Source organism: Aotus nancymaae, unplaced genomic scaffold, assembly GCF_030222135.1.
Source record: "Aotus nancymaae isolate 86718 unplaced genomic scaffold, 86718_ANA_hifiasm-v0.15.2.pri h1tg000081l, whole genome shotgun sequence".
NCBI classification, from domain to species: domain Eukaryota; kingdom Metazoa; phylum Chordata; class Mammalia; order Primates; family Aotidae; genus Aotus; species Aotus nancymaae.
In genome coordinates, this window is record NW_026988496.1 from 4,164,316 (window position 1) to 4,188,079 (window position 23,764).

The following is a 23,764-nucleotide window of genomic DNA, read 5'->3' on the forward strand; positions in this document are numbered from 1 at the left end:
CAACCGTGTGGTTGGCTGTCCCCATTCCCACCGAAGCCTGGTGAAAAGGGACCCACTGCTGTACTGAAAACAGACACACATTCATATGGCCTCATCCCATCCCCAGCATCGGCAGACCCTTTGGGTGGGCATTTCCCGCTCTTTTAGACTTTCATGTTGAGATGAGGGGATCAACTGCTCCTAGAAACACCTCTACCCCTTTTTAACTCTGATGCTGGACCCCACTGCCCATCTAAATCCGCACCCACTCACTCCCCTCCCCTTCTCAATACCATCCAAGCTGAACCTATATCCTTCAAATTGTGTGAATAACTGCTTCTGTTTGCCCAAGTAAAGGACAGAGGGACAGACTTTTAACTGGCCTCAAAAGTTCCCATGACTGAATGTTAATGTCCCCTTGGGGGAAGGTGAGGGTTCAGGATAGGGTCTCTTTAAGGCCTGGGGTGGACAGGGAGTTAGTTAATGACCATCCCCTAGAGATGACTTTCCAAGGTGGTTATTATGTGGCTCAATGATTAACCAAGCAGTGGCAGGACCCCAGGCTTGTTGGAAGGAGGCTGCTCTTTTCCCAAGGACAGCCCAAGAGCAGGAGCCTGCAGTCAGGGAGAACATTCCTGGGGTCTTTCTCTCCCTCTCCAACAGGCTGCGGTGAGGTGGGTGGGGACAGAGTCTTGCACTGAGGGAATCTCTCCCACAGCCCCGCATGGGGGTAGAGGGCTGGCCCGGATATAGAGGAAGTCAGCACACCCTTACTGGGGCGGAAGGGAAAAGAGAGACAGTGAGGGTTTTTATCATGAATGAGAGAGGAAGCTCCAAGCTGGGCCTTGGTGATTAGATGACAAGCTGGGAAAGACGTCCATCCTGAATGCATCCTGTTTTGCTCTGAACTGGCCTCAGGGGCCAGGCGCAGAGGAGGGGCCTGGGTGGACAGCAGCCTCCCAGAATTCTCCCAGACCTGTGGACCCCAAACTCCTGGGTGCCCTGGAACTGGGGAGGCAAGTGTGAGAGTGAGAACTGTCATTTACTGCTAGAGAAACAAAGGCAGGAAGTCCCGCAAGAAGCCTCCATGGGTCAGCCTCCGGATCTGGAGCCCTAGAGGTGGCTAACATCTGGGTCGGGACCTTTCCTGGGCCTCTCTTCCAAGGTTCAGCTCAAATGTCACTATCTCTGTCCATCACCTTCCCCTCAGTCAAAAGCAATCACTCCTTGGAATGGACTCCCAAGGCAGAATGGACCCCCAGGGCAAAAATGTCCTTCTCAACAATTGGAAATATGAACACTGACCGGTTATTTGATAATACTAAGAAACTATTTTAGGTGTGATAATGGTTGTTTTTTATGAATCCTTATCTTTTAGAAATACGTATTGAAATATGTACAGATGAACTGATAAGGTAGGTATCTGGGATTTGTTTCAAAATAACAAGGGCATGATGCAGATAGGAGTGTGCACAGGACAGGATTGGCCATGGGCTAATGGTGTTGAAACTGGGTGATGGGTACATGGGGTCTTAGTACACTAATTATCTCTATTTTTATGTATGTTTGAAATTATTCATAGTAATTTTTTAAAAGCCCTCACCAAGGTATTATTATTTAATATATAAATAATTAGTGGCATGTATTATTTATTCCACTAACTCCCAAACTAGATGGTAGATTCCCCGGAGCTGGGGGTTTGAACTCTGTGTCCTCCATAAGACCTAGCGCCAAGCCTGAACTTAATGACTAATAATTTGTACAGCACGTGATAGTTTACAAAGTACTTAGCCATGGATCCCCTCATTTAATCCAGTGAAGTGGAAAAAATGAGAAGAAAGCCAGAGTTTGAGAATCTGAGGGGGGCTGCAGAGTCTGGAGTTAAAGCTCCCCGTGTCCAACTCCCAATCCCCTGTTCTTTGCTCCATGCCACCCCAGACTCCTAGGGAACTTAACATTCAGTTCTAAAATTCCCATGTGTGGTCGAGGTAAACAGGAACAGCAACTGTTTAGCATGAAAGTTACCAACGTGGAGGGCTGGGCAAAAGGAAACTCGACCCACAAACACAGCACTTCAGACTTGTGACAAGGGCCCAGGCTGTGGCCTCCAGCCCACTGATTCCTATCTACCAGGACCCTCCCCCAAGGCATGCCCACGCACACATGCACACACACAAACCAAGACTCCTTAATAAACACTTGACACCAGCAACTGTGTGCCCAGCCCAGTGCTCAGCTACCCTGTCTGAGGTTGTGGGGTGGGGAAGAATGTAAAACTCACCTAGATCTCCAGGGGCTCACACTTCCCACCCTAAAGCTCTTGCATCTTTGAAATTTTCTGTCCCTATTTTATCTGCTGAACAGCTTTCCTAAGGCCCAGGGGGCCACGACACCTGATCCTGCCTAAACTGGGAGCCTAAGGGAAAAGGTCCCTCTCTTCTTTTCAAGGCAGATGCAACTCCTTCTTCCAGCCAGAAAAGAGGTGAGGGCACAGCCTGCCTGTGATAAACCTGCCATCTGTTGACCCTGAACTTTCCATAGCTCAAATATGGAGCTCCAGGAGTCTCCTAGCAGCAAAGCCCCTGCAGCTGCAACAGCTTCCCAATTGGAGACTCCATCCCTCCTCCCTTTGGGATCTTCTTGCCTTTGTGTCCCTGTTGCTATCCTCTAAACCTGGACACAAGGGTCATCCGCTCCCTCTGCAATCTGTAGTCCCAATAATGGAATTTTAAAATGTCAAGAGGACAAATAGGGACAACATTCAAGCCTTCTTGGTGCCACTTTCTTTGCTCCTCTGCTGGAACTCTGGATGTATTGTGTTTGAATAAGGAAGGCTCTTCCATCCTCCCCATATGACTCACTGTAAAACCTGTCTCAAGCAAGCACACAGGGCACAGAGCCCCTTCGCATTTGCACACCTTCAGTTCAGCCCTTCTTCTTGCTCTAAACGCCTCCAGATACCTCTCCAGGTCGGGGAGGGGAGCTGGAGATGCACAGAGAGGTTTGGCATACTTCTCAAAGAACACGAGAGGCAGTGTCCAGTGTGGTGTTTCCTAGGGTCTAGGGAACAGAAATCCAAAATCCAAAGTCCAGCACATTAACAAAAGGCCACATCCCTAAAATGAGCACCAGCCCAGAATCTCCGGCTAGATGGCAGCTGTACCTTTAGAGGGAGTTTCACTACCGACCCCTACCCCTTACAGTGAAACACCACCCTTCCATCACACTGTTGCCACTGCAAAAGCCACCCAGAAACCACCTGCAGCCTTCTTCTCCATGCCTTTGGGCTGCCCACCTTCCCATCCCATCTGCAGACAAGATTTGTCCCCCTTTCATTCCAGAAAGATGAAAATGAGAGGAAAACTCAGAGGGCAAGAATACAGGTTGTGTTGGGGGTGGGAGCAGGTCACACAGGAGGAGTCAGGGTTTGCAAATAGCCCTGGGTGTGATTCATTAACCCCTCCTCTCCGCTTGTGCTCTGATTGGGAGAGAAGCCAGGGCCCTGGGACTTGGGGGTAAGCATAGGCTCCAAGCCAGCCCAGTCTCTGAGGCCCCCAACATCTGGAGCCCCAGGCTCTGGAAGAAAACTCCCACGTCTCCCTACCTTGGTCTGGTTGCTGTCGCCCACCCCTGCCTGCACACTCTAGTTTTCCAGCTGGCTTAGCTGCATAATCACCACAAAGCTCTCCATGTGCATAGCTCCTGTCTTCTCCAGTGTCTCAGAGACAACCCTTTATCTGCCAGTTAGGAGCCTGACCCCAGGTACAAAGTGACCAAATGTCAGGGTGAAAAAGACCGGGCCCTTTAGATACTGAAATCAAGCTGCCACCTGAGGTGCAGCTGAAAACACTATGGCCCACACAGTAGTATGACTCGCCTAAGGTCACATGGACTGGCTGAACCCCCGTTTCCTGAGTCGTAATTCAGCGCGCAACTTTCACAAGTGTCAGGAGGAACATGGAGAGAACCCCACACTACCTAATTTGGAAATCCCAGAAACTTCCACTAAAAGGCCTTTCCTCTAATCCAAATCCATTTTGGACTTTATGGGAAAATGAGGCCTATAAAGATGAGAACTTGTCCAAACGTTTTCGCTTGTTCCCCGCAGCTACCTTAATACCAAGAAGTCCTGGGCGTTTCTCAGAAGGGAAAGCAATGAGGCAGTGGCCGACGGGAAAGCCCATACAGCTGGACGGGGGCTTCCTGGAAATGCCCTCGAAAGCAGAGAAATGAGAGGGCAGGAGAACCGGTGCGACCCGGCCACAGAGCCTCAAGCCCTGCCGCCCCCGTCCAGCTGCAACCCCCCTCCAAAGCCCCAGAGCAACGGCTGTGAGACCCGCGCGCCCGGCGGTAACAGGCGGACATCTGCCTTCCACCGCCCCACTCGAGAGGCTTCTCTGGGAGACACGCGACTGTTGCGCTCGGGAGTCTCCCAATTTCGGCGACTCTGATCCCCAATCCCAGGGGCGGAGGTGGCTCGGCTCGCTTCCTCCCAATCTCCTGCGTATGCCGTCCGGCGGAACCGCTAGGAAAGGGGCCGAGCCGGAGTGCGCCAGAGAGGCTAGGCGGGGTGACGGAACCCAGGCGCCCCGGTTCGTCTGGCTCTCCCCCTGCTGTCGCCCCAACTCCTACCTGGAGGCCGCGTCCACCCCTTTGGGTTCGGGAGCTGACACAGAGCGAGCGGGCAGGAGGCGAGCCCAGGAGGGACTGCTCCGTCCGGGGCACACGTGGGGCCTGGGGTCGGGCAGGAGTAACGGTGCCAGCCAGAGGAGCAGCTGCCGCCGCTGCTTAGCCGTTGTCAACTCGAGTCCACTCCGCGCAGGTGGGGAGGGAGCGTCGGCGAGTTGTGCTGTAGGGACGCCCCGCCCACTTCCCCTCGGCCAATGGGGGCGCAGTGTGGCCCACTGGACTCCCCAGAAAGTCGCCCAAACCTGGGTGGGCGGGGCTCTGCCTGCCGGTCCTCCAATGCCCGCGCCACTACCTTTCCCTGGGGTCACACTGCTGCCAGGGACGAGGTGCAAGCCCAACGACTGAGCTCAAGGATCGAGTTAGCCAGGCACACAGGCTAATATTTATTGACTTCTGAATGAGTCTGGCACTGTTTGGGGGATTTAAATACATATTCCATGTGCCCGGGAGGGTTCGGTGACTTGCTCGGGTTAATTTATGGGGTGTCCAGAAGACACAACTTCTGTGAAATCTCCAATTGGTAGGGGAAAACCTGGTAATTAGGTATTTGAGAAGGAAGCTGCCATCACTACCTTGCTGAGGCCCCAGCGGCTCTGCAACTTCCCCAATACCCCAGCCTTCTGTCCTCTACCCCCAGTCCAAACTCTACCTTCGTGGAGAAATACATGGAAAACTTAGGGCACCAACATTAATCGTGGCAGGGGAGGGCTTCCAGGAGTTCTGATAGCAGGCACCACCAGAATGAATCTTCAAATTCAGTAAGAAACAAGAACGTTCGGCTTTCATTTCTCTCTGGCCTTTCATCACAAGGGTCCAATACAAGTTCACAACCTTGATTTCACTATTGAATTGAGGACTCCTATTAGCCAGGACTGAGAGTATCCAGGATCTCATGCAGTTCAACTGCTATCCCTCACATTTACAAAGACAGAAAGACAGAGACCGAGCAGAGGTGATTCACTTAAGGCTACCCAGTCTGGAACTCCTGGGCTCAAGAAAATCTCCTGCCTCAGCTTCCTGAGTAGCTAACAGGTCTGTGCCACCATGCTCAGCTAATGTTTACATTTTTTTTAGAGATGAAGTCTTGCTATGTTGCCCAGGCTGGTCTCACATTCCTGGCCTCAAGTGATTTACCCAGAAAATCCATGGCAGGGCCAATACGTGTACAATGGTTATTTTCTCCGTATCATTCCTACAAGGCGGGAACCGTGTCCATCTAACTCGCTTGTTAGAGTATCCAATACAGATGAGAGAAAAAATATGTCTCTGAGGGCAGCAACTTTATCAAGGTCACCCAGGCAAAGACAGAGCCAGACCTAACCCAGCCCCAGGTGACCCTCTCCTGTCTAGCCTTCAGTTCACCAGGACAAACTGAAAATCTCCCACCTTCCTTCCCTGCTCCCCTGATGAGAGTCAGAAGAGCAACGATAAAGTGACACTACCGCCACTGTGTGTACCACGTGTATCCCTCTTTTCCTCTTGATGGGAGGACTGCAGCTGGTACCCTCTGGCAATTTGTTCAAGGTGAGCCAAGTCCCTGTGGGTCTGTGGATGAGACCTGCACACCAGAAGTAAATCCCAGAAACAAAATCCTTCTGGTGGGTGGGAAGGGACATGACCTCCATCCTGAGGCTGGGCTTTAACAATTGTAAGTATCCTTAAGGCTCTGAGTTGAGGTCAAAGGCATCTTGCCTGTGCACAGTGCTAAAAAGGACATAAAAGTGGGGGGCCTGCAATGATTTTATCATTTCCCTAAGGGCAAGAAACCCTGTCAAAGCCTCCATCCACTCCAGGGCACCAAGCACAGTGCTTACAGAACTTTCCTCAGTACTCTTTGCTAATGAATGAATAAATATTCAAAGGTATTCAAAGCACAACCGAGAGTAAATGACAATCATATGACTAATGAGCAAAGTCAACTTATCTTTTAGTAAACACATTTAACTGAATCAGGTATGATAGGTTTTGAGACACCAGCTGTTTTTCTTTTTTAAGCCATCAAACCAGGAAACAAAAAAGGAGGAGGGTATAGTACAAAAACTACCCCCAATAAGGGGCACTGCTATAAATACCTAGAAGGAGAACTTTGCGGTGCCTGGCATAGAGTAGGTGTTCAATAAAAATGCTTGTCAAATGACAGTGAACACAATTGTCAGGGAAAGCTACAATCATATTTGCCACGCACACTGTGACATTTTGAAACGGCCCAAGCAATATCAGGGCTATTTCTTTTTGTCTTTTTGGATCTCCCTCTCTTCTTCTGGCCAGGAGAGCTCAGCCTGTTCCGTAGGGCAAAGATAGCTCATCCCCTTCAATACCCCTGCCAGTCTCTGCTCCCTGCCCCAGAGTCTTGCATGGATTAGTAGTGCCTGGAATGGATGAGAAAAAGAATACCTTTTCACAGGCCCATTTCTAGGTTGCAGCCTGAGTGGCTCTGGAGATAACTGGAGGCTTTAGGTCCTTGACTTCCCCTTTTCCACAAGCCCTCACTCTTGCCTGGGTGTCCTATAGTGCTGCCACTGCTGCTACCCTGGATGCCAGCTCAGTCATCAAGCAGGGGAATGTAGAGTGCTTGAAGCAGGCCGAGGGTTGGCAAAGAAGCCTGCGTATGTGAGTGTGTGTATGCCTCAGGCATGAGGCTTTCCTTATTCTACCACCACCACCACAGATGAGGTGAGTCCCACAAAAGGGAGTATAATGGACTCTGGAGCCAGATGGCCTGGGTAAAAATGGCCTCTGCTACTTATTAGCTGTGTGACTCTGCCTCGGTTTCCTCACCTGGAAAGTGTGAATGATCATCACAACACTGACCTTACATCGCTGCAGCGTAGGTCCACTAAGCTAAATAGACACTTAGAATGATGGCTGGCACGTAGTAAGAACTTATAAAGCATCAGATATGGTGACAGAGGCACTGAGCAAAGGTAGAAAGAGCCCTGGGTGAGGAAGTAGGAAAGCTAAATGCTGGCCCCACTTCTACCGCTTTCTTGTTACACCACCCAGGACAAGTCATTGTGCCACTCCAGCCATGTTTTTTCACCTATAAAACAAGACTAGAGCACAATACTCACTGGGTAGAGTGGAGACAATAAATGTGAAAGTGTACCGTTAAGGCCTGTGGCAGGTGGCAGGATGGCACTGAAGGTGCTATAGAACTAACCTTTTGAGGGACCTATCAGCCCTTTTCTTCTAGGCTGTGGCAAAGAGCAGTTGGATATATTATTCCCCTGAGGCTTACTCTGAGACCCTTGGGTCCCATTGAGAGCCTGTCTGAGGACTCCAAATAGTCCCCACCCCCTCCCCACCTGGGAGTGGCAGTTGTTGAGCTATTGCAGGCAGACCCATGCCCCCACTCTGGAATGGGTAGGTTAATATCCAGAGGGAACCAGATAGACTCTTCTACTACTTTTTCCATAGGAGCTAAAGAAACAGCAGCAAATCACTTCAGGGAATTCAGCTAGGAAGGTTTTAGAAAAGCGGTAGGAGCAGTGATGGGAAAATGAATTATACCCAGACCAGTCCCACCCAGCACATGAGCACGGGTGGCCTCACACACAGGCACTGACACTTGTACGCCTGCTCCCTGGTGGCCTGGGGTCCCCGCCCAGACTCATGAAAGGAGGCTATTGATCAGGTCCCACAATATAGAATAGTCATGGTTCATTAAAAAAAAAAAAAAAAAAAAAAGTCCTGAGGAGCCATGGGCATAAGAGGGAGACCTGCACTAAGAAGACAGTCTAAGCAGGGGCAGATGTGGGCAGGGGGCATGTAGTGTTGGGGAGGGGCTTGAAAAGGTGAGGGCCACACAGGTGCCTCACTGTCTACATATTGCCAAGTGTGGACGGGGAATAGAAAGCTACATCCTGGAAGGAGCACCCCCATCAGCCTGCAACCCAGGGGACTACCATGGCTGCCTCACTCCCCACCCCAGGGCACCCTGGAAGGAGGAGCTCTGTGCTGAACTCAGGGCCCTGGGCTGGCAGTGAGGGACTCTAGAGCACAGGCCGAGTGAGGCCTAGGCCAGGGGACATTCAGGGGTCACTTAACCTCTCTGTCCTCGCCCTCCCTAAGCTGAGACACAGAGTGTGTAGGGATCCTTTCAAGTGTGTAGAGTGGCTCACCACTGCTTGCAGGCACTTGGACTGGGCAGGTGGAGCTGGAGAACCCGGGTCTGGCTGTTTCCCAGACACGTGCAGGCCTGTCATCTCCCCACAACCAACACCAGGCAATGCGCCAACCTGATGGAAGGCCAGGCCCCGGCATCCACTCAGCATCCACTCAGCAGACCCCTGGGCCATGACAGTGCCACCGGGCTCATTTCACACCCAGAATGGGCCTCCGGACTGATCTGACTAGCCCATCTCCAAGGGGCCGGGGTCTTCTGTGGCAGGCAGATGAAGCACCGCACCCCCCGCCCCTCCGGGAGGTCCGCCTACCCCAGCCCTAACAAATAGGTGGGGTCACCCTGGACAGAGCACTTGGTCACCGTGGTGGCACAGACACCTAGGGCAGGATATCCACCCTGGCGCCCCACCCCATTCCTGCCCTCCAGAGGAAGGTCACAGCATGCAGAGGGGAGATGAGCAAAGGCAAGCCTGCCTCTGACACAGCCCCACACCCCGCAGACAGCAGGCAAGGCCAGGAGCGCTCCCCTCTGCCCGGCTTGGTCTTGACCCTCAGCCCTCAAGCTGGCTCATCCCTGGCTAGGCCCACTTTCCTCATCTGGAAAAACAGGCTGGGCCTTGGCTCTAGGGCCCCTTTCTTCCAGAACGCCCTGCTTCTGTGAGCTCCTCTGTGTGTTCCCGTGGGGGTGAGTATCTGCAAGTCCAGTGTGCGCAGGGCTTCTGCAGAGCACGGGGGTGGGGGTGGCATGAGGGTCCTCTGAGGATGGGGCTACCTGGGGCCAGGGGAGGAAAGTGAGAAAAAGGAAGGGTGAGGAGCCGGGGGGAAAGGCAGGGAAAGGGAGGGATGAAGTTAAGCCACCCCACTCCTGGAGCCCTGGTCTCTGCCCCCAGCGTTGCTCCCAGCTCACCCTGGGGCTGTGGGCATCCAGAGTCCTTGAACAGCCCTCAGGATCCTGCCTCCTTGCCTGGGATCCCTTCAAGTGTCCCTCCATGGCTCAGCTCCCAAGAAAACACCTGGGAGGGGGAGGAGGAGCAGGAGGAAGCAGAAAGAGAGGCTCTTCCTTCCCACGCACAGCCTCCACCGTCAGGCCCCCACGGCCTGACCCCATGCTGCCACCAGACCCGGTGCCCTGGAAGCTGGAGGGCTGCTTGTGGAGACATGTGTGGCTTTTATACGCCCTGCCCCCAGCCTGGCCTGGCCAAGCCCTGTGAAGAGGGGTCTCTAGGGCAGGTGAATCTCAATTCAGAGTGGCTGAGCCTGCCCTCGGCCAACCACCCCACTGTCTCCTGACGCTGAAGGGCAGCCCTCAGAGGCCCCCGGATGACATGGAGAGGGCATGGGATGCATTTGGCTGGTGGAGGTCCACTTAGCAAAGGGCTCAGCTTAGCCTGGGAGCCCGTCTCCCCTCTCAGCAGGCTCCTCCCCAAGCACAGCTCTCCCCATCCCACTCCATACACACAGATTTACTAAGTAAGAGTTCTGATTCGCCCTCAGCCAGCACTGGAACTTCCCCACACACATGCATCAGCCAGTCCCGGAACATCGGTCTCCAGACCTTGTCTGTGCTGGGCACTGGGCAAGGGACAGGGGCAGAGAGTGGAGTGGACAGGCCCACAGCCTGGGTGGCGCTCCCATGCCTTCCTGGAGCTCCCAAGCCAGTGTGGGAGGCAATGGCAGCCCTCGACAGAGAATTCCTATCCCAGGCAGGTGGGCAGCCAGGTCAGGTCCCAGAGGACAGGGAGGACAGAGCAGTCAGGCTTCCACCAGGGTGGATGGGACCTGATGACTCTATATCAACAGACTCCCAAGGAAATGGTCCTGGGACCCAACACCCAAGGCTCCTGGGTTAGGGCCAGGCAGCTGTCATTCTGGCTTTTACGTTGTTTCTACCACGGAGGAGCTGTGTGACCTGGCTGAGAGTCTTGTTCCCTCTGGCTCTCAGTGTCCCCATAAGTACAATCAGAGACTGTGTTCTCAGAATCTCCCAGGATCCTTTGTTTCAGAGTGTTCAATTCCATGTTAAATCTATGGTGAGAAACCCAATCCAGTTTGCTGTATCTTCCCTGACCTTTGAGTGGAATCAAGAGCGAATTAGAGCCAGGTTCAGTAATCCCAGCTACTTGGAAGGCTGAGGAGGGAGGATTGCTTGAGCTCAGAAGTTCAAGTCTCAAGAGAGAGTGAGTATGAGAATTACTCAGAAGTAGTGGGCTACTTCTGGAAATATAAGTGCCCCAAAACGTTTTTTTCAATGGGTTTTTTTGTTTGTTTGTTTTAGATGGAATCCTGCTCAGTCACCCAGGCTGGAGTGCAATGGCGCAGTCTCGACTCACTGCAACCTCCGACTCCCAGGTTTAAGCAATTCTCTTGCCTCAGCCTCCCGAGTAGCTGGGATTACAGGTGACCGCCACAGCGCCACAACGCCCGGCTAATTATTTTGTACTTTTAGTAGAGACAGGGTTTCTCCATGTTGGCCACGCTGGTCTCAAATTCCTGACCTCAGGTGACCCACCCGCCTCGGCCTCCCAAAGTGCTGGGATTTCAGGCGTTGAGCCACCACGCCTGGCCTTTTCTCAATTTTTAAAAAGACAAAGTGCCAGAGACTTTGGGAGATCTCTCCGAGTCCCATTCCTTGGGATGGTGCTCCCAGGTAATGCGAGTTGACTATAAAGGTGCTGCCAGGGTTGCTGGGCTGTGTCCTGCACCTGGGGTACAGAGTGGGAAAGTAAGGGGCCCTTTGAGTAATAGGGGAACGTAGGGAGCTACTGTGTAGGTGGTAACACTCAAGGATCTGGAGAGCAAAAAAAAAAGGAGGGGGGATGAAAGGACAGTCGAACAATTGAATGACAAGGAAAAAATATAGGCTGAGGTTTAGACTTACAGTGGGACAGGAAGACAGGCGGGTGAACAGACACCAGAGGCAGAGACGAAGAAAGTGGCTGGAGGAATGGGAGTAAAGGGACATACGGTTTACTAAACGCTTACCATGTGTTAGTAACCAAGTGGTGTTCTTTTTGAGGGGAGGATGTAGACAGAGGCGGGTGGGGACGAAGCCAGATAGACTGCTGGGATAGAGGATGGGGCACCCACAGGGCAGGACAAGAGCTGCCTAAGAATTAGAAGACGCCTGTAATCCAAGCACTTTGGAGGCCAAGGCGGGTGGATCACCTGAGGTCGGGAGTTCAAGACCAGCCTGACCAACATGGTGAAACCCCGTCTTTAAAAAAAAAAAAAAGTTAGAAGAAAGCAGGCGTGCGGGATGGAAAGCCTCAAAAGGGGGCACTGCCGGCCAGTGGTGAGGTTTCAGACAAACGGACATAAGATTCAATGATGAAAACCGGACTGGAACCAAACAAGGAGGCAGAGGGAGCAGGGAGCTTCGAAGAGCCGGCGCGGGAAAGGGAGGCGCGGGAAGCTCTCGGTGAAGCGCAGCGCAGCCCTGACCTCCCCGCCCGGGGCTGCCCGGCTGTCTGTTCACCTGGATTCCAGCGCGGAGCGTTCCATTGGGTGCCCTTCACACCCCACAGCGTCCACGTCCGGGGCTTCGGGAGCCGCAACGCCGGCCCCCAGCCCCGCGCCTGAGCCATGTGTCCGCGGGCGCCGCGCCGTGCCAAGCGACCCCGGAGCCCAAGAGCGAGCTGGCGAGCCAGAGCGCTGGCGCCTCGGGCGCCTTGGTTAGTTGCACCGGGACTGAGCGAACCTGCGGGGAATGCGGGGAGGGAGGGGCTGAGCGGATGACGCCTGTGTTGCCCCGCCCCCTCAGTCGCGACTAGAAAGTTCCACGCCCCCATCTCAAGCAGGAACTCCCCCTTCTCTAGCCTCCAGTCATCTGCTCAGCTACTCTGCCTCCCCATCACCATCGGTGTCCTTCTTCCAGGTTGGAGTCATCTTCTCGCCTTTTCCTTGGTCCCCATCATTTGAGAGTTGTCTCTCCACCGATTCCTCTCCTTTCTGTTCTCATAGCCCAGTGCAAGATATTGGGGGGGGCTTTCTAGTTATCGGGTCAGCCCCTCCACCTCCTGTCTGCCCCAAATCTCACCAACCATGTGACATGGAGGAAGACCTTGTGCAACAGCAGTACGGAAAAAGGAAACAATGACTCTGGCCATCTTGGCAGACTGACTCACTCCGCAGCCTCCTTCACTGTCACCTACTTTTCATTCCTCCCTGCAACCCCGTTTTCTGACTGGCTGGCCTGAGCAACCGACCAGCTGGGTTCCACCAACGACACTTTGAGATCTTTCTACTACCAAGAATATCCTGAAGTGGAAACAGTCCTTATAGACTCCCTTATGTTACAGATGGAAAGCTGAGGCCCAAGAATGCAAATGACTTGGCCATCATCTAGGCTGGGGCAGTTATCGCTATGTTACAGGACTCTTGTAAGGATCTGAAGGACTGAGCATGGTGCCTGGCACGGAGTATAGACTCCATCAAGAAAGATTAGCTTTTATTCTCAAAGACTTTAGCCCTTGACATGTGCCACAAAAAAAAGCCTGGACCAGGACTCTAAGGCACATAACCTTTCCTCTAATAGTAATTCCCACCTCAGCAAGCAAATTTGCATTACTTGACTTGGGGATGGTGGGGGGGTCCTAGCTAAATTTGTTTACAATGGAGATAAAGTCAAAAGTTACCAACAGCTCTCAGACCAGGTCATTTCCATTCCACTTCTGTTAGTGACCAGTAAAGGGATCAAGATTCTAACAGGGCCGCCTCTGGATTAACTGTGGCACAACCTGGACGATTTCTCCTCTCGGAGTCTGTTTCCTCACCTGTAAAATGAGGGTAATATTCCTAAGACACGATGGGAATAATGAATGTGCTTTGTGAACAATAAAGGGGTATACGGGTCACAGCCCCGCTCCTCTACTGTCTCTACTGTCTCCATACCTTGTTCCTGGAATCTAGAGCTAAGCTCCTCCATTTCTGAGGGATCAGCTAGAAAAAGGAAGTGCAGTTTCCAGTTGATATGTGCTTATTTGCATGAAATTTGCACCCACTTTTCATACACTCAGTGTCAGAGCCAGAAGGAAATCAGAGGTTAACATGTTGATCTCCATGCCATGCATCCCTTTTCCCCAGGGCAATGCTGGCACACAGTAGGTGTTCACAAAATATTTACTGAATGAATGTATTCTTCATGTGGGGAAGAGGACTTGTCCAAGGTCACAGAGTGAGTTTGTTTCACAACCAAGACAGATCTGACTCTGCTCCTCCTCCTACTAGGCCATTTCTACTTCACGGAATTATTTTTCTTTTTCCTTCAAATGATCATAAATCAATGGGAAGCCAGTTTCTCTCTCCCAGCACCTTCTGGCCTATCAGCAATCCCCATTCTGGACTAGCCCAGGCAGGACAAACAGCCACTGGGATGCCCCTCTCTGGGCCCAGCTTGCTGCTGCCACCCCATTGACTCCTGAGTTTCCAGCAGTCCAGCAGTCCCCGCACAGCCCCTGCCACAGGGGCAAGCTCCCCCCTCCAGCCCCAACCCCTGAGGAAAAGGACACTTCAGTCAGCTTCCTCCAAGCAGAGGAGTTTCCCTTTTGCTCTCTGGTTGGGCGGGAGTGTAGGACACAGCTCCAACAGTGGGCAGGGCAACAGCCTAGAAGGAAGGGCGGCAGCAATCACTTCCTACCCTGCTAAGGCATCTCCCTCCCTGTCCAGTCCCGCCCCTATTTCCTGAGTTCTGCTGCTTCAGCCTCAGCCAGAATATTGATATGAAAGAGCTCCAAAGATTCACTTGAATCACAGAGCCCTGGAGCTGAGAAGTACATTCGAAGTTGTCTATTCCCACCACCTCCCCACTCCAGGCAGGAATGCCCACCTTCACAGCGTCAAGTTTCTCCTCCAGATAATGGGCATAGTATGACACATAGCAGACAATGGTGCTGGGAGAGGAGACGCAAGAATGGATCTAATAAAAGCTGATGTGGATTGAGCCTGAGCTATACCAGACATTGTTCTAAGTGCTTATTTAATTCTTACCACAATCCTCTGAAGTATATATATCATCAACATCACCATCACCCCAGTTTACAGATGGAGAATCTCAGGAGCAGCAAAGGTAATCCAAATTGCTCTTAAGTGGCAGTGGCAGAATTGGGACCTTGAGTCTCCATCTTCACCCACCTAACAGTGATAATCATCCTTACCCATCCTTACCGCCAGAGAATGATTGATCCCCTTGAGAGTTCCTTGAATTCACAAGTGTTTGAGTTACTGTAACTTTTGTATGCAAGTACCCCTAAGGGCTAAGAGGGAAGAATGTGAGGAAACCCTGGGGGGCTGATAATGAAACCTGAGGCTTTGGCTCCAAGCAGGAATGTCTTTGAAGTCCAGCTCCTATCTTAAACTCCCACTTGAATTTTCAGTTAACTCTAGTATGCATCCTTGTTTTCTTATTAAAATTCATGTTTTTCTTCTTTAAGCCTTTGAGGAAAATGTGCACTCCAGGAAGAGGGGCCATACCAGTCTAGTAGCTTCCTATGCCTCCAGGCCATGGCCTTGCACCCCAGGGACACCAGACACCTGGTTCAGTAAACATAGGCCCTTAGTCCCTGAGAATAGCTAAGGTTTGTAGAGTGTTTGACATGTGAGTCAGCATTCTAAGCATTTTCTATATATTATTTAATCACCATATATAACTCTATGGTAGGCTGAATTATTATTGCTACCATTTTCAATGGGAAAACTGCAGCATAGGGAGGTTAAATAATTTGCGCAAGGTCACACAGTTTGGACTGTCAGCTTTAGCTAGTAACCACTATATTCCCTCTCAGGTTACGTGCGAGTTTCTCTTGCCTGCCTACCTCCACCACTTCCCACCAGGATGATTGATTTGATTCTTGGCAGAAGCAGACCTTATTCCAATTAGATGAGCAGCATCTTGAAGGCAGAGACAAGGGGGCTCCTTACCGACACCTTCCCCATATCGAAGCTAAGCCTGAGGCTGGACCATGCACAGGGCTGGTCTACCATTCAGATTTCACAACTGACTGCTTCCTGGCTGGTGGCAGTCTCTTGTAACTAGCACCTGTTGAGCTGGTAGATACAGCACTAGCATTTCACACAGGAGTCCTCTGCCACCCTCCGTGGCAAAGATCTGGCTTTAGAAATGGCTGCTCATCACCTACAGGGAGAAGTCGACACTTCTAAGATTGGCATTCAAAGCACCACACAAGCCTGCCCAGTTAACGCAGGTGGCATTCCCAGAACACACTATACCTCTTTAACCCACCCAGTGTGTTACATGTGTGCTTCTCTCACAAAAGAATGCTCATCCCTATTTCCTTTATTTCACAAACCTTTATATGGTGCTTTCAATGTGCATGATGCTATTTTGAGCTCTTTGCCCATTTTAACTCATAAAGTCCTTACGGAAATCCTGTAGGTACTATTATCCCATTTTACAGATGAGGAAACGAAGGCACGAAGAGGTTAAATTATTTGCCCTATCTCCTGCACTTGGTAAAGTCCAACTTACACTTTTAGTACAGTATTTCCTATGAATATCATAAGCTGTTCCCTTTCTGGGTGACTCCACAGCTCAGTTACATCAGCAATCATTCTGTATTGAATTTAATTATCTACGTCTTCCTGCCCAATAAGAGTTTGAATTCTCTCAGCCAGGGGCTGTATTTTATTATTAATGGCATATCCATTGCTCAGGAAGGGATTTGGCACAGCATTATTACTGGAGAGAATATTCATTAAAAGATTGAATGTGCCAGGTGCAGTGGCTCATGCTTGTAATCCCAATACTTTGGGAGGCCGAGGCTGGCGAATCTCTTGAGGTCAGGAGTTCGAGACCAGCCTGGCCAACATGGTGAAACCCTGTCTCTACTAAAAATACAAAAATTAGCCAGGCATGTTGGCTGGTGCCTATAATTCCAGCTACTCGGGAGGCTGAGGCAGAAGAATGGCTTGAACCCAGGAGGTGGAAGTTGCAGTGAGCCAAGATCGTGCCACTGCACTCCAGCCTGGGCAACGGAGCGAGACTTCATTTCAAAAAAAAAAAAAAATTGAATGAAGAGTGAGTGAGTAGGTGGGTGGGTGAATGAAAAGCCCAGGAGCAACCTTGACCAAACCAAATGGTGGCTGAGAGATCTGAGGTTTTCGTTCCCCCATGTTACTGACTCAATGACCAAGCATGAACTAAAACCACAGGTGGTGAGAGGGGAAGAGAGAGAAGACATCTCCCCAGTCCCACCATTGGTGTAGCTGGACCAACCTTGGCACCCTGACCACAAAGCCACTGGGCCAATGAGGCTTCTAGTTAGCCACGAAAGCCAGCAGCTCTTGGGGTCTGCTCTGGAGAACTGAGCTCACTGGCTTTTCTGTTTCTCCCTCAAAGGCCGCATGCCGGCCTCTGCAATTCAGAGGTTCATATGGAAAAGAGTGAAGGGCTTGGATATCCCCCCAAGGAGTTGGGGTTTGTTGCTTTTGGTCTCAAACATGTTTCAGTGAACTCACTCTGTCCTTCCCTTGCTGGCCACATGTACTTGGCAGAAAAGTAAAGGGGAGTTTGGACACAACTCTGGTCTCAAGTCCTGACTCTGCCGTTCAGTAGCTGTGTAACCTTTGGCAAGTAACTGATTTTCAGTTTCTTCACCTAGGAAATTGAGGATTTTTTTTTCTGCCCTATAAACCTCAAGATGACGGATCTGAGAGCACTTTGCAAGTGGAAAGTGACCAGACACGGGTGGAACCACAGTGGGAGTGCCACTTTTAGCAGCGCGCTGCAGTTTTCCGTCAGAAGGCCCCCAGTCTCAGCCTTTTGCCTGTCTCTATCCTGCTATGGATGACTATGGCCCAATCATTCACGTTTGCTGGGCTTTAGTAAAATGGAAAGGATAATTCCTAGGCCTTTGCGGCCAAGTCTAAGAAGCATTGCTGGATGGCAGAAACATGTGTATGTGTGCACATTTTACCAGCTCCAGAGAAGGGGCCCCTAAGAACTGCAACTCTCGAAGCAGCTTTGGATGTGAACATCAGCTTCGACACGTACTAGATGACATGTCATAGAACTACTCTGAGCCTGTTCCCTCACTTGTTAAATGGAGACAGTAATACCTACCACCCTGAACTGTTTGTTAGGTGGATCAAATGTGAAACTGTCAATAAGAAGTGTTTGCCAACAGAAAAGTCGCCAGTTACCCCTTCACCCTGCCTCACTGCTTTCTTCCTTCCTTTGTATCACATAGGCCACTCAGATCTGATGCTCACTGATTCCTTCTGCCTTTATCTGGGAAGTAGTTACAGTGCCCACACACAGCTGCCCCCACCCCTACTTCCTGGCCTTAGTACACACACCTTCCCCTCAGTTAAACTTGCATAAGCCTGTTTTCCTCTTCCTGTCACCTGGCAGGGTACAGCATCAACATACAGTAACACATGCCTTGCAGTCTGGCTCAGGATTCCAGGGCTCTGTCCATTCAGGCAAGCTGATCTTGCCAGGAAGAAAAGCTGCTTTGGTGTCAGAGGAGCGTTCTGCAGTTTGGGGATCAGTACTCTGCCTCCTGCATCCTCATGCTTGCCCTCTTGTGACAAGCCAGGGGGGCCTGTTTGCTTCCATCACTTGGTATGGCCTCCTCGGATTTTAGGCCAGTGCCTGAGAGAGCACGGAGTAGTCAGGGTTTCCACACAAGCCCAGCCTGGAGCTGGTGGCTCCTCAGAGAGCATCTGATCCATGCCCACCCGCCATGGGACGGACGGAGATCCTGCAGCCCATCCAAACAGAAGCAAGCAACTCAGGGCCTTGCACTTGAGCTTCGACCTCCAGCATTTGCCCCTCCCTCACCCAGCCCTGCAGATTGTCTTCCAGGACTAGCACGAGCCCGAGTAGCTCACGAGATCAGGTCAGAAGAAGGAATTCCAGAGAAGTCCCAGGGTTTCTGAAGAAGTTCTCTGGAAAAATTTCTCCTATAATTTGTCCCCAGGTAACCCATGCCAAAGTCCTGGAAACAAAACTTGGCGTCACACAGGGTCTTAGATAAACAGTGGCATGCCTTGAACAGATAGGGGCACACATACATGTGAGCAATGAAAAGGGCAGAGTGTCAAGTTTCCCCCTCTTACTTCCCCCAACAACAATGGATTGGAATTCAGACTGCCACCCCAGAACCCTGGAGGAGAAGGAGCGTTGTGACAACCCCAGCTCAGGGCAGGAGCCCATTCAGAAGGCCTGGATGGTGGGATTTGGCCCCAGTCAGCTGCATCCTGCAGACTGGAGACCTAAGGGAGAGAAGGCTACATTCCCTGTCACAACAGAACCCCAAACCCTGTGCAGCGAGATGCCCCATGTGGATAGGGCTTTGTCTTATCTTGATGTCTGGGGTGGCCCTGGCAGGATATGAATAGTCAGTGGGGCTGCTCACATCGGGGACTTCCCTTCCCTCCTGCTCACTCTCCTTTCCTAGCTCTTCTTTGCCCAAGGCTGGGATGTTCTGTGTTCTAGTTTAACCAAAGGGGCTGTTTTCTTTGACCAGGTGATTGTCCCCTTCACACCTGGTATCCCACTCTGCCTTTGACTTGTTGTCTAGCCTTGGGCATGTTATTTGCCCTCCCAGAGTTACAATTATCTTTATCTGAGCATAAAAAGTTTAGATGGAGTAGATCAGCGGCTGGGGAAGAGGCTCAAAGCCTATCGTAGGGATGCTGGGTGAGGGAAGAACAGAGAATGCCAAGCCAGGAATCTCCAGGTCCCACCCCTATCCCAGCTTGCTTCAATCAGAGCCATGCTGTTTTTATTTGTTTTATATATTGGGGTGTCACATAGAATTCAATTTTGGGGGGTAGAAGTCTGCATCTAGCCAAGTTTTAAAGGCCAATGAACCGGATATATTCTTCTTGCACCTGAGCCTCAGTTACCTTCTGAGTTGTGATTACATGACATAATACAGGTAAAACACTTAGTACAGCATCTGGCACATAATAATGACGATGGCAAGAATAGCCGCCATTTATTGAACACTGATTATGTGCCAGGCATTGTTCAAAGGCTATACACTTGGATCAACTCATTTGATCCTTCCAAACCTGCACAGAGAAGTTTGGCAACCTGGCCAAGATCACACAACTAATGAGGGGAGATCTGAATACAGATCTGAATACATCTAACAATGGAGATCTGAATACAGGCCATGTGGCCCCAGTGCCCTCATTCATAATCAGTACATGCATTGTTTCCAAATATATATGTAGGTTTATTCTTACTGTTGTTCCCATTTGAGATTTATTGTACCCCCTCATCTATAAAATGGGCTGAGTTTGCCTCGCAGTCTGACTGTGTGACCAAAATCAGATCATGACTGTAAAGTGGGTGTTCTAGAGCCTGCTCTGGCAGCCAGGCCGGGCTGCACGGTGCCCTTGTGTTGATGTGCCAACTCTACTGAGGTAAAAAGCCTGCAGTCTGAAGCCGCTTCTCCAAACAGTGGGCAGTGGGAAAGGGCTGAGTTTGCTAAGAAAGTAAGGACTGGCTCATGTGCTCGGAGCCTAGAAGAAGAAACCAGGCAGCAGATCTAGTGGGAACTTATAAGGTGGCTTGATGCCCCACATGGGACAGGACTCTCCTGATTTGCTGTGTTTCAGCCCTCACTGATCCTATCCCTCTCTATGTCCATTCGTCTGGTTTGGCCTTCCTTCTTCTGTTTTCACTCGTGTTTTGGCCCCCTCTACTTTTCTCTTCCTCTGTCTTCCCTCTCCTTGCTCAGCAAGACTCTTAATAACTTGCTAAACCACAACCTCATGTTTCTTCTATTTCCACTTTCCAGGGGAATTTTGCAGCCAGTCCCGACTATTTCTCCTGATCTATCCTCCCGTCTCTGGCCACACTCGTCCCTTCTTGGACCCTACCCACCCTCCCCAGGCTAGTTTCCTTGACTTTAACCCTCTCAGCAGCGCACTGGTAAACTTCAGAGTCTTGCCCCTTCCCACCTTTACTTGGCTGTCAGAGCCACAAACTCCCTGCTCAAGTCCCTTCCCTTTTCTAGGTCTTAGTTTCCTGTCTGTTAAAGGATGAAGGGGAGTGATGGAGGTTGGACTAAATGATATCTGAGGAGCTTTCTATCTGTAATTTCCAACAGTTTTACATCTGATCCACTGAGAAAATGGAATTTTCTTGGTCACTTCTTTCTACTTCCTTTCCCTCTATATATATGTATTATTATACTTTTGGGGGATGGGTGGGGGGCACGGGGAACTTTGAAAGCATAACATGGAGCCAGAATCTGAGGAACTAGGAGCTGAAGGAGATAGAGAAGGGAAACAAGAGTTGCGGAATTTTCAAAGTAACAAAAGCACACTGGGGCAGTGAGGCTGGGCCAGTGCCCACTTGGTGGAGGAGCAGCATTTTGCAAGCCAAGTAACTTTAGAAAAATGGTCCTCTCAGCTGGGTTTGGCATCAAAGGAAGGTCAAGGAGCTGTATGCCCAGAACCACGGCAGGAGCAGCAGTGCATCACCACCTCCAGGTGTAGCACGACCCTGGGGATTCGGTTCCATATCCCCCGGCATCACCACCCTCCCATTCTGGACAAACTGGAACAAGAGGCACTGGGGACGCAGCCCCTGAGGGGCCAAGTTTCTGCTTCAAAGGTGCTTAGTCAAGTTGCAGTGACAAGCATGGAGATAAATAGGGCGCCCCTTACATTTTCCAAGGTGCTTTCAATCTCTTGTCTTTTTGGCCCTTACACCAACCCTGTGAGATAGGAGGAGAGGAAATGTTTATCCCATTTACAGAGCAGACAACTGAGGGTCAAAGGGGAGATAGAATTTGCTGAAGCTGATCTAACCAGCAAGTGGAGAGCTGAGACTTAAATCTAAGTGCTTAGACTCCAGAGCCAATGCTCTGTTCAAAGCATAATTTTTTTTTTTTTCAGACAGGGTCTCACTGTGTCACCCAGACTGGCCTGTAGTGACGTGATTACGGCCCACTGAAGCCTCAATCTTCTGGGCTCAAGCCATCCTCCCACCTCAGCCTTCTGAGTACCTGGGACTACAGGCATGTGCCACCACACCTGGCTAATTTTTTTATATTTTTGGTAGGGAAGGGGTCTCCCTATGTTGCCCAGGCTGGTCTCAAACTCCTAGACGAAAATGATCCTCCCACCTTGGCCTCCCAAATTGCTGGATTATAGGCATAAGTCACCATGCCCAACCTCGCATTTTCAATAGCTTTGACAATAGAAGATTTCTGGAAAGCTGAAAAAAAAATCTTTTCAGAGTGGCTAACTCTGGAAAGTGAGAGTGAAAGATCATGGGTTGGAATTTTCACTCAGAACACGTATTTTATTTTTAATCCATATGTGAAAGGAAATAGCTCAAATACAAGGCATGATCCATGCTATAATACAGATAGTAAGACGGGGATTTGAAAGAGGGAGGAAACAGTATTTGAGCTGAGCTTCAGAGAATGGCAGAGGTCTAAACAGATTGAGATGGGGTTTGGGGGGAGCCTGAGAATCTCAGAGACTGCAGCAGTTAGCCATTCCAACTCAGCAGCTGTTGCTGACTTCTGAGACAACAGGCTTGCCTAGAAGGAATTCTTCCCAAACAATTAGTTGCATATAGTGGGTAGGATTTCCTGTTTTCCTTCCTTTCCTCATTTTATATTGTGAGGTACCTGAGCCGGAGCCCCAGGCTTGGGAAACACCTGCTGTATCCACAAGCCCTCTACCTGGGCTACAATCTCAGCTTGCTCTGAGATGTCCAGCTGACCCGAGCCAGTTTGGCCAAACACAGACACGTACAGAGGGAGCCACAGGAACCAGCAGACTTAAAAACAGAAGAGGGTCCCAGCCAGGCCCGTCCCCTGCTCCACAACTGCTTTGAACTTTTTCGCCCATCCAGGATTCAGTGTCAAACTATCAGATGATCAGACCAATTAAATTTTTGGCAAATCACATTGTTCACATTTTTTGGAAAATCAAGGTCAAAAAAAGTCTTAAACAGTGTGTGTAGGAGCTCAAAGGACCAGAGGGGCCACCCGATCCAATCCCTTCATTTTAATGATAGGAAAATCGGGGCCCAAAGAAGAAAAGGGACTTACCCAAGGACGCAGAGTCTGTTAGCAGACAAGTCAACACATTATGCCTGGTTGTATTTCAGCCCCAGTGATGAATGACCCTTGCTGCAAACCGGGCCTCAAAGGGGCTCATTGGCAGACATAAGAAGGAAAGCACATCTGGTCTTTGGAGACCTGAAGTGTATGAGGCACATCTGATCCTTCCATCATTCCACCCCAAGTTCCCCTCTGGCCTGCATACTGCCTTCCTGGAGTGGGGGTGGAGCTGGAGCCAGGATTCAACATCTGCCCTCTCCATCCCAGAGGCCCGGGGGCTCATTCCTGAGGTCTCAGCTCCTGCTTTCTTAATCTCAAATCAAACTTCTGGCTGGAGACAGCATCCTCCCCTCCCCCCACCCTACTGCCTGGGCCAGTCATGGTGGTAATTTGATAGTCATGAAATAACTATAATTTGTATATTGTCTGGGATCTTATAGAGCACTCCCACTCCCATTATCACACTTAAGGTCCCACAACAGCCCAGGAGTTGGGTATTTGGATTCTTATTTTAAAACTGAGACAACTAGGGCCAGGCACGGTAGCTCATGTCTGCGCTCCCAGCACTTTGGGAGGCCGAGACGGGTGGATCACTTGAGGTCAGGAGTTCAAGACCAGCCTGGCCAACATGGCAAAACTTTGTCACTACTAAAAATACAAAAATTAGGCTGAGTGCAGTGGCTCATGCCTGTAATCCCAGCACTTTGGGAGGCTGAGGCGGGTGTATCACCTGAGCTCAGGAGTTCAAGACCCACCTGACCAACATGGCAAAACTCTGTCTCTACTGAAAATACAAAAATTAGCTGGGCGTGCTGGTACATGGCTGTAATCCTAGCTACTTGGGAGGCTGAAGCTGGAGAATCACTTAAACCCAGGAAGCAGAGGTTGCAGTGAGCAGAGATAGCACCATTGCA

General features: G+C 50.7%; 1 protein-coding gene across 4 annotated transcripts in view; it reads right to left on the minus strand.

Annotated features, from left to right (window-relative positions):
- Nucleotides 1-23,764, minus strand: part of STARD8 (StAR related lipid transfer domain containing 8) — a 60,770-nt gene that overhangs the window by 27,129 nt on the left and 9,877 nt on the right. The window contains exon 1 of one of the 4 annotated variants that reach the window (XM_012460835.2): nucleotides 12,269-12,298. The exons of 2 other annotated variants lie outside the window; for them this stretch is intronic. The gene's annotated coding sequence lies outside the window, so the exon portion shown is untranslated. Of the gene's footprint in view, nucleotides 1-4,611; nucleotides 4,762-12,268; nucleotides 12,299-23,764 lie in introns of those variants that run through there. One more of the 4 variants, XM_012460831.2, reaches the window with a different exon arrangement.